The 10,042-nt window shown below is 37.8% G+C and overlaps 1 pseudogene; it reads right to left on the bottom strand.

Moving 5' to 3' along the window:
• Positions 1 to 527: 527 nt before the first annotated feature.
• LOC110743439 lies at positions 528 to 8,457 on the bottom strand (annotated as a pseudogene).
• Between the last annotated feature and the right edge of the window lie 1,585 nt (positions 8,458 to 10,042).

Here is a 10,042-nt window from a genome sequence, read left to right as displayed (position 1 = left end):
TTTATAAATTACCCAGTCTCAGCTATTTCTTTATAGCACTGTGAGAACAGACTAATACAACAATATCCCAGTCTGCAAAACAGAATATACTTGATACTAGAACAGTACCAAATCTTAAGTGAATGTGACAATTCAGGAGGCAAGGCTCTAGGGCCCTTCTTATGAGACTATTTCAAATTTGATACTGAAAATGCTGTTTTGGTGCTCTGGCTATTTTGATTAGATTCGCAAAGAAGGCTATACTTATAATATGAATATGATTATTCTGAATATGAATTGAATATGAACTTAGTGGCTGCAACTCCAGGACTTTCTGTGAAGTAAAATGGATGGAACTATCTTTTTTTTTTTTTAAATAGGGTCTCACTCTGTCACCCAGGCTGGAGTGCAATGGCAAGATCATGGCCCACTGTAGCCTTGACCTCTCAGGCTCAAGTCATCTTCGCATCTCAGCCTCCCAAGTAACTGACAGGTGTGTGCCACCATGCCTGGCTAATTTTTTGCAGAGACAGCATTTAGCCATGTTGCACAGGCTAGTCTTGAACTCCTGGGCTCAAGTGATCTGCCTGCCTCGACCTCCCATAATGCTGGGATTACAGTTGTGAGCCACCATGCCTGACCTAGAGCTATTTTAGATACACTGTCCTGTATGTCGTAGAGTGAGCCACTTGAACCTTCCAATTTGTTTAATCACTAAATCTGAGATCTTTGTGTTCTCTCTCTGCATAATATGCATATATACATAATATATGCATATTGTATATATACATATATATATATAATTATTTCTTTTCTTTCCACTATTTTTTCCTGATACTCTGAGATAAAAAACACATCTCCAACATATGCATTAGGATTTACCCACTGAACCTATATTAACACATAATTCAGAAAAGCAGATGCAGACGATGTGAATCCCCTTTAAGTCCACTCCTTGCTTTGTTTAAGCTCCCCTTATCCTGTGTTGTGAACTGTGTACATGAATCGATGTTTGTCTTCTTGGCTGCTTTACTGGTGGAATTAGACTTTCAGTGTGTTTACATCAGTTCCCAGTATCCTGGTGAGCTCTGTTTTCCTCAACTCTTCCCTATAATATAACCAAGGAAACAAACAAAACCTGTCTAAGGCTTGATAACTTAAATAATTAATTCAAAGAGGGAAGTGGTTTTGACAACACAAAAGTTAAACAAGATATAAGAAAATCACATTTATCTTAAAAGTCCAATACCTGTCCAGATCTTTTAAGTTCTGATTAATATCCTAAAATCTGTAGGAAGTCTTGTTCAAGTTTAATTTGGAGCAAAATTGTGCTAAGTTCAGGTTTTTAACAGGCATTATGGGTGATTTCTTTTAACTTTTATTCATGTGATAAAATTACATACACATTCCTGTTCAGAATATGCATGCATGACCTTTTTTTTTTTTTTTTTTTTTCAGATAAAGGCTTGTTTTATTTTAATGGCTGATCTGTGTAATCATGGAGACCTGTATGTACAAAGGGGGAGCTTTTATTTCTTGGTCTCTTTCTGCTTGGACAAAGTCTTGATTTTCTCCCCCTTCTTGGCCTGGAGGCGCTCTTCACCGCACTTTTGTGCTCCCTTGGTCTTAGACCTGCGGACCTCAGCCTGGTCAGCCAGGAGCTTCTTGCAGGCCTTGCCTGCCTTCAGTTTCTGGATGTATTCCATGAGAATCTGCTTGTTTTTGAACACATTCCCCTTCATCTTCAGGTACAGGCTGTGATACATGTGGCAATCAATCTTCTTAGATTCACGGTACTTTCTGAGCAGCCAGTGCAGAATCCTCATTCTTATCGAAGTGACCTGCCCTGGCATTTGGGCATTTGGCCGTATGCTTTTGCTTTCCTATGCACATGTGCTTGCCCTTCTGGTGGCCAAGGTGTTTTTCCAGAATCGAGCCCAGGAATGGACAGTCACAGGCTTCCAACTGATCAGCCCATCTTTGATCAGCTTCCAGATCTACTGATGGGAGTTGGCATTGTCGATTTCATTGGTCTCATTGGGGTCCAACCAGACCTTCTTCTTGCCATAGTGGTGGATGCTAGAGGCGAGCCTCTTCTGAAGCCTGAGCATACTTATGGCTGTGGCCACAGCAGCGAAAGGAATGAGGAAAGGGCTCCGTATGCATGACTTTCTATAGCCCCCATTAACTGGAAATTAGTTATCATTCTGGAATGTTTGCCTCTCAGTAACTTGTCACAAGGGTGCAGTGAGTCAAATATGACTGGCAAAAAAATTACACTCTGGTTTTCTTAGTTGATTTCAGTCACAGAAGGCTGAGGAATTGATCTGTCCACACAAACAGAACTAAGTGCAGTGGTCACCATTTTTTTCTGGGTGGTTCTAACTCTCACCATTCTCACAGAGGCTTGGCCAGTCTCCTTTCTGTCTCCTGGGCTGACATTTGCTTTCATCCAGCCTGCTGTGCTTCACATTCATATAGACATGTCCCATTATGTTAGAGATTTAGAGCCTGTGGTGCCTTGCACTGGTTAATATCATTCTGTGATATTTATTGAGCACTCATAACGTGCTAGGTGCTGTAACACTGCCTGTATGATGGAGTCTGCTGTGAGCACAGCACAACACGGCAGGTTGACACACTGTGTATTTTTCCTAGCTTTAATTTCTTAGGCCGAGATGGAATTATTGTCCCATTTTTCTTCTCCATGAGGAGCATTTAACTTCATTCTATATTGTGTTCCCTGCATGCCTACTGACAATCTGAAGATAATATCACTTGGTGCTTGAAGCTAGAAATCCTTATTTGTTCTGATATCACATAATTTATGTTTGCAATTTCAGGCAGGTACAAATTTCTCAGAGTGTATGGTGTTTCTTGTAAGAACATTCAACAAATTTATCTCAGCTTTTTTGAAACTAGAATTTAAAAACTCAAATATCTATATTCGGCTCAATAACCACAGACAGTAATGACACCTCTGAGTAGCTAATGCAGGCATGTAATTTGCTCATAGCCCTGATTTAACTTTATTTACAGATTAAAATTGAATTGCAGTTGATTTATTGATATAATAGGCAGAAAGTGATTATCAAGCATCCATCGCTGATAGAGGAAAAACCAATCAAATTATGTTTCAAGGTTTGCTTTAACCTGAACTAACTCATCACCTTCTAAAACTCAGAGGATTTGAGTCATATTCTCCCACTAAAGTCAATGAGCCACAACTCCCACTAAACTCATATTTGCTCCTTAAAGGCATTCAAGAGTTATACTAATTTGCACGACTACCAGGTTGTTATAAAAGGAAATGGCAATCAGCTGGAGATTTAGTGTCTGTACTTTCTCCCCATGTATGTAGCCATGGTAATATTCTTTAATGTTTATTGTAAATCCATAAATGGGCTTGGTCTCATGCTATCCATGAAATGGTATCGACCTGTGCATACAACTCAGCTGGAAAGGTGTTGAGTAAAAGGTGCTGGTGCTTTCACTAGTGACATGCTGATTAGAAAATGTGTCCCTTTGGAGGGAGAATTGGTATTTGTCTGTGTTCCAGAAAACAATGAAATATCTTGATTAGAAGCAGGTGATGATGCTGACTTTTGTCTTAGACATTCATAACTCTACTCTTCAGAAGGAGAAAAAGTGTGAGGTGGGAGAGAATGTAGCAGAGCAACATCAGACATGTCACCCTGTGCCAGGGGTTGAGCACGGTTCCCTGGGGGCTGTGTTGTAAGAGTGGCCCGGTATGGATTTCCCTCCATTCTTATCACTGAACACTGGCAAGATAAAGTTAAGAAATCCAGTGCTGCACTATTTCAGAGGCTTGCCAATGTCATATGACAGCAGCACTCATTCTCATTACCTGGGGGCATTCTTAACTTGGAAGTTCTATGTTTATGCACTTGCAAATTATATACCCAGAGACATACTTTTTAAAAAAGCTATCATTCTATGAAGTATGATGTGAAACTTTTAAATATAATCTTTACATTCATCCTCATTTATGTTGCTGCTAGTTGTTTCATATATCTATGAGAGAAAATCTTGCTGTTGTCAGTAATTGCTATTTTAATTATACCCGAGCCCTAAGGAGGTTCAGAGAAAGAGTGTAATTATTAGAAATCCAAGGGCATTGAGCAGCATGTTCAAGTTTGTTTTTATCACATTGTTCATTTTTACCTATCGTGTTCTACATTGTTAATTCTTAAGACATTCATCTGTACTTTAGAAAATGAAACTCCGTTTGAATTGTTCCCAGCATCATGTTCTCCAAATCCAGTAGACGGTGCTCCTTGACTTCAAAGAACATTTCTTGTGCACTTAAGTGCCACAGGGAACGGAGAAAGATGAAAGAAATACTTTCTCTAATTATATATAGGTACATATTCATTTTACTGTCCCATCCAATATTGCTGATCCTCCATGATAAACTTTTTTTTCTTTAATGAGTGTATTTTATACTCATGTAACCTTGCTCATTCTCTGCCATGTTATGCACATTTACTTTGCCAATTATCCAAATGTGCATTATTCAAAGAAAAGACAAGTAATGATATGATTCAGATATCATTTACAAGAATCTCTGGGTTGGAAGTGGGGTGAATACAGAGAAACTCTCATTTGACTTCTTTCATTTATAGCTGCAAAGTATTCATACAGGATACATAAGATTCATTAGAGAGGAAGCTGCTAATCTCAAAATAAATATTTTCATTTTAAAAATAGAGACTAAATAGGTATTAGATCAATTTTCTTCTAATGTCCAGTGTCAACCAGTGTGCAGCACCCAGCCCATGCCTAGCACATGGTTGAAGCTCATTTGCTCTTGGTTCCTAACCTATCCATTCTTTTTCACTTAACTGTGTTTCCCATTAGTGCATGATACTCCCCAGGAAGGATATATTCTCTCGTGATATTCTATGGGTTACCTTTGTTTTTGTGCTGTTCATCTCATTACAAATCTTTCTATTCATTCTTTTTCACACACACAAAAAAATGCTGCATTGATCATTTCAGAATCCACCTTTAAATCTTGTCCCTGCTCCTGCTAACAACCATGTCTCTGTGGCTCCTTCAGATCCTGGAGTTCTCTGTAAAAATATCATGGTTCTCACTGTAACACTGTGACTAACATCAAGACCATTCTAAACAAACACTTGGAACATTTAATCATGGGAATTTAGAAGACACAGGAAGTACTGTGGGACGTGAGATTCTCTATGTTCATTTGCATTGAAAGGATAACTGATTTTCAGTTTTACTTTGGGATGCTATGCTATGCATTGCTATGTTTATTTAGAGGTGGCTACATTTCATAGCTTGCAGAATATTTCACTGAGAAATCATATAAACTTTGACAAATATTTTCTTTTATTGTGAGAATGTGCTAGTTGGGTTATTCGGAAGGCGAAGTTCTAGCTTTAAATGCCATTATCTGTGCATGCTTGCTAGGCTTCTAACTTTGGTGCAGTGCTTTCAAAGATTACCAAGCCCCAGGGTACCTAGGGAGCATTAAGCACAGGCCATTGAGAGGATAAACCATGCATGCTTTGTAAGCATGCACAACAAATACCCATCTGAAAAAGCACTTGCTTTACGTATTCAGTGACTGAGTTGCAAGCACCGGCACCTCAATGCCTCTGCTTAGTGAGAAACTCATTTCATATTCTATTTCATTCAACTGATATTTCATTTAGCCCCTAGAATAGTTCATGCATTAGTCTAAGTCCTAGAAAAATAAAGGTGGATATGCTGCAGTTCTTGTCCTCAAGGAGCTTATGGCTTAGGGATAAGCCATATGCCTCCATATAGCAGGTGTCGTGCAGTGAGGTAAGTATTAGCCAGTTACAAACCTGAAAGGACATTGATGTTGCGCTATGAAGAGTGAGTTAAATTATGCCAGTCAGAAAAGTGGGAGGAAGGGGCCTTTCATAAAGAAGGCAGCATGATCCAAAGGCAGGGATGACAGAGTATGGGGTTTTACTCATGAGTGAGCTCCCGGAAGTTGTTAGGGCCAGAAATACAGGTTTGGGAAGTTATTGACTTTTTGGCAGTTGCTGAAGTCACGGGAGGATATTATTGAAGGAAATAATGTAGAGAAAATAAGGAAAACGCCAACAATAACAGACAAGTGTAGGAAGAGAATATAGTAAAAGGGACTAACAAAGGAAAGTCAGAGAAGTTTAGGGAAAAGCAAGTGTGGAGATACTGAAGCCAAAGGAGGAGCTTGAAGAAAAATGAGAGGTTGACATGCATATTCCATGGAAATAGATCTAAAAAACACCATCTTAAAACATTGGTGGTCCTCCTGCACACCAAAGGATTTTTTTTGTTGTTGCTATTTTAAGATGTTGTAAGATATCACTAAAAATGTAAATGTTCTCAGAAGAGATTTTGTCCCATGTGGACATATTGAGTGTCAAATCAGTGTTTTCCTCTCCAATGTTGGAACCGTGGCATAATTATAATTTTATAAGGATGCTGAGATGTAATTTTTTTTTTTTTTTTTTTTTTTTTTTTTTAGTAGGCCTAGGGTTAGTTGTGGACTACATTGAGAAGTATATGAAATCAGTTTTGGCACCCCGCCTTTATCTCGAGCCAAATTCTAGAAAAGATGGTCTGCTGGTACTTAAAAGAGAAGTGCTAATAACTCACAGCCAAAGTGAAATCACTCAGAAGGGTCTTGCCAAGTCCCTCTTTTGAGTTTGATAGGTTGTAAAATCCCTCTTCTGCATTTGATAGGCAGCACACAGATACTATCCTTAGATTCAGAGGCTGCTTTCCCACAGAGAACCGAACAATTAGGGGAGCCTCAGGAGATTAAGCAAGGAGTGTTAACCAGGTGATCCTTGCATATCTGGTGGGGAGGACTCTGACCCTGCGTTGTTCAATATTTTCATAGCAATTTAGATGAAATCCTAGGGAATAAACCGATGGAGAGATGCCACAGGGAGGCAGATATCAATTGTGTAAAAGGTAGCCCTGTCTCGTAGTCACAGCTGTCCAAAAATGATCTGGGCTTGTCAAAGGCAGAAAGCTCTTAATCACTGGAGGGATTGAGTGCTGTAAAATCCTAGACGTTTCAGGGTCATTTTCTGCTTATGGGGAAGGATTGGATTTGGTCACCACTGTTTTCTTTCCAAGTCCAGGATTTTCTATTCTAAGGACATTCTCTATATCTGTGTAGTCTGCGTGAGCTTATGCAATAATCGTGAATTAAGACACTTGCCCCAAGAATGGCGTTCCCTTTGACCACTTCTCCCTAGCTATACACCACCCCCACTGTTGAGCCTGACTCTTTAAAGCAATTATAAATCACAGACCACATTCATAAAGAATTGTGGGAGAGTGTCTATGGCATATTTAGACCTTTTCACTTATTATCTGTAGCAGATTACATCTCAATGGTTCAACCTTTCTCTATCATTGAAGAAAAAAATCCTGTTTTTTAAGTTCTGAAAAGCAGGCAAATGTTAAGTGAATCATATATGCAGAGGGCTGAAACCGTGTTCTAGAAATGATTCTCCTTAAGGTCAGGGACACATGCTTATTTTATCTTCTTTCCATAATCTGTGTTTAGGGCATAGCCACTATTACGTAGGATCAGATCATAACCTACATGCTCCCATATTGTCAGGCTCTGAACTGTCTGCATTAGGGCCGCTAATTTACTTCACTCCACACCAATTAGTTAAACCAACTAGGGATTTAAATATATGCTTGCTCCTTTTGCAAAGAAAAAGAAAAATCTCTACTTCCTGACAACCTCCCTGCTTGTCACTTGATTCATTTAGGGAAATAGACTCATGCCAAGCTTTTGCACAAGAACTTCGTTTTAGAATTTCATACATTCTTGGATTCAGTGGATCAGAATCCATTTTTTTTTCTTTTCAGTTATATATTCAGGAAACCACATTAAGCTAAATAATCGCATGATTATTGTGACAATTCAGGATTACTAAATACAGAACTTCACACTTGGCTAAAAGCCAATGTTGTTTTCCGTCTCTTTTTTGACATCGTTTTTCTGCAGAAGAGACTCAATGAGATGTTAAAGAAATTTTACAGGAATTCCATGACTGTATTCTGTTTCCCTATCTTGTATTTTACTTTTGGGTGCCCTCTTGGGTGTATATAAAATGGTCTCGTTAGTCTATTATCCCTTTAATCCACATGATTCTGGAAACCAGTTGGCATTAATATTTGTGACAGGTATTTGAAAAATTGGTGGCAAAATAACTTTCTTGAAAGGCAGAACAAAAGAATTAGGAGATGTAGGCATCTTCTAATATCCTATATGATTGGCAATGATTTGTCCCTATTGTGGTTCTTCTCTGACCTATTAGTGAAAGGCAAAATTCTAAAGAAATGTTTAATTCACATGTGCATTTAGTGTAACAAAAACTCTTGTGTTAACGTGCAGGCTGCATGGAGAGGCAGTCTGTGAATAACAAAAAAAAGTATTTACCTCTTCCTATAATTACTGTGGCTTTTTGTACTAGTACCCTTCATCTTATTAACATCACAGTAGGGTGGTGTCTCTGACTGGTACAGCAGGCGCCTATCTTCCTGCTCCTGGGGAGACTTTTCAAAGAGGTCTTCAAATACTGTTTGCTCCTTCTCGTGAACTTTGCCACGTTCCATCCTTTAAAAAAAAAATTAAAGATCAAACTTATAAAACAGAAATGTCTAATTGATCAAGAGTCCTGAATTCAATCTTTTGAAAATCACTTGGGTTTTGTCTTAATAAATATAGGGCCCATGTAGAAATTTTGGCATTTATTGGAGCTCTATAAAAAACTCCCCCAAATGATGTTTTATGTAAACTTGGACACTGGAGCTTAGACTCTGTCTATAATCCCCAAGTGCTTTCATAAAATAAATTTTTAAAATATGCAAATGATTCATTTTTGTTTATCTTGTTTGTTTTAGCCAAGACTCAGAATCTCTTTATATTGGCATATCATTAATGTATCTATAAATTAAATGACTCTTTTATTATATGAATGGTGTAAAATTTTTTTTTAAAGTTATTCTCAAGGAAGACTGACTTTTTTTGGCTTTGAAAATGTTTAATGGAGTTTTGGAATTTTCTCACTATGAAAACTGACTTTCTAAGTTCAGTTCTATGGCAGGATTTTCAGATGAGGAGCTGAGACAGTTATAGTGTAATTTAGATAAAAAGTACACTGTTGAATGAAATGAGAGAGCTTGGGCCTGAGTTATGTTTGATTATTTACATTAACTAAACAGCTAGAGCACTTTAAATTTCTTCAGTTTTATAGCAAGATTTTATTGTCTTAAATTGTATTTTCCCTAGATCATTATACCTAAAAGATGCATGCACTCGTATGCTGATCGCCATGCTATTCACAAATTGCAAAGACGTAGAATCAACCTACATGTCCATCCATGATGGATTAGATAAAGAAAATATGGTGCGTATACATTAGGGAATATTATGCAGCTATAAAAAAGAATGGAATCATGTTCTTTGCAGCAAAATGGATGGATCTGGAGATCATAATTCTAATCAAATTAACACAGGAATAGAAAACAAAATACTGCATGCTGTCACTATAAGTGGGTGCTTATCATGGAGCACACATGGACATAAACATAAGAACAATAAACACTGCTGCAGGGGGTAGGGAAGGATGAAGCTGTGGGTTGAAAAACAACCTATTGGGTACTATGTTCACTACGCGGGTGCAATATCCTTATGTAACAAACATGTATCTAAAATAAAAGTTGAAATTTAAAAAATTATATTCTCCTGCTTAACACTAAGGTTTAGTCTGAGATTTTCCCACAGTTTAATTGACTTGGAATATTAACCAAGGCAGGTGGATTTCTGGCTATAAATATATGTACGATGACAAACCAATGATACAAGCACAGTGAGGTAGTACAATAAAAGTAGCATATTAAAGAACTTTTTGGTATTTGAAACCTATTTTTGAAGGTCATAAACACATATGCCTCAGCACATCATCAATCATGACATGCATATTTCCATTTGTGCTTAAAATTAAAAGCTTTCTAGAAATCACAGCAT

Source organism: Papio anubis, chromosome 5 (assembly GCF_008728515.1).
Source record: "Papio anubis isolate 15944 chromosome 5, Panubis1.0, whole genome shotgun sequence".
Taxonomy (NCBI): domain Eukaryota; kingdom Metazoa; phylum Chordata; class Mammalia; order Primates; family Cercopithecidae; genus Papio; species Papio anubis.
This window is presented reverse-complemented; position numbering and strand designations above follow the sequence as displayed.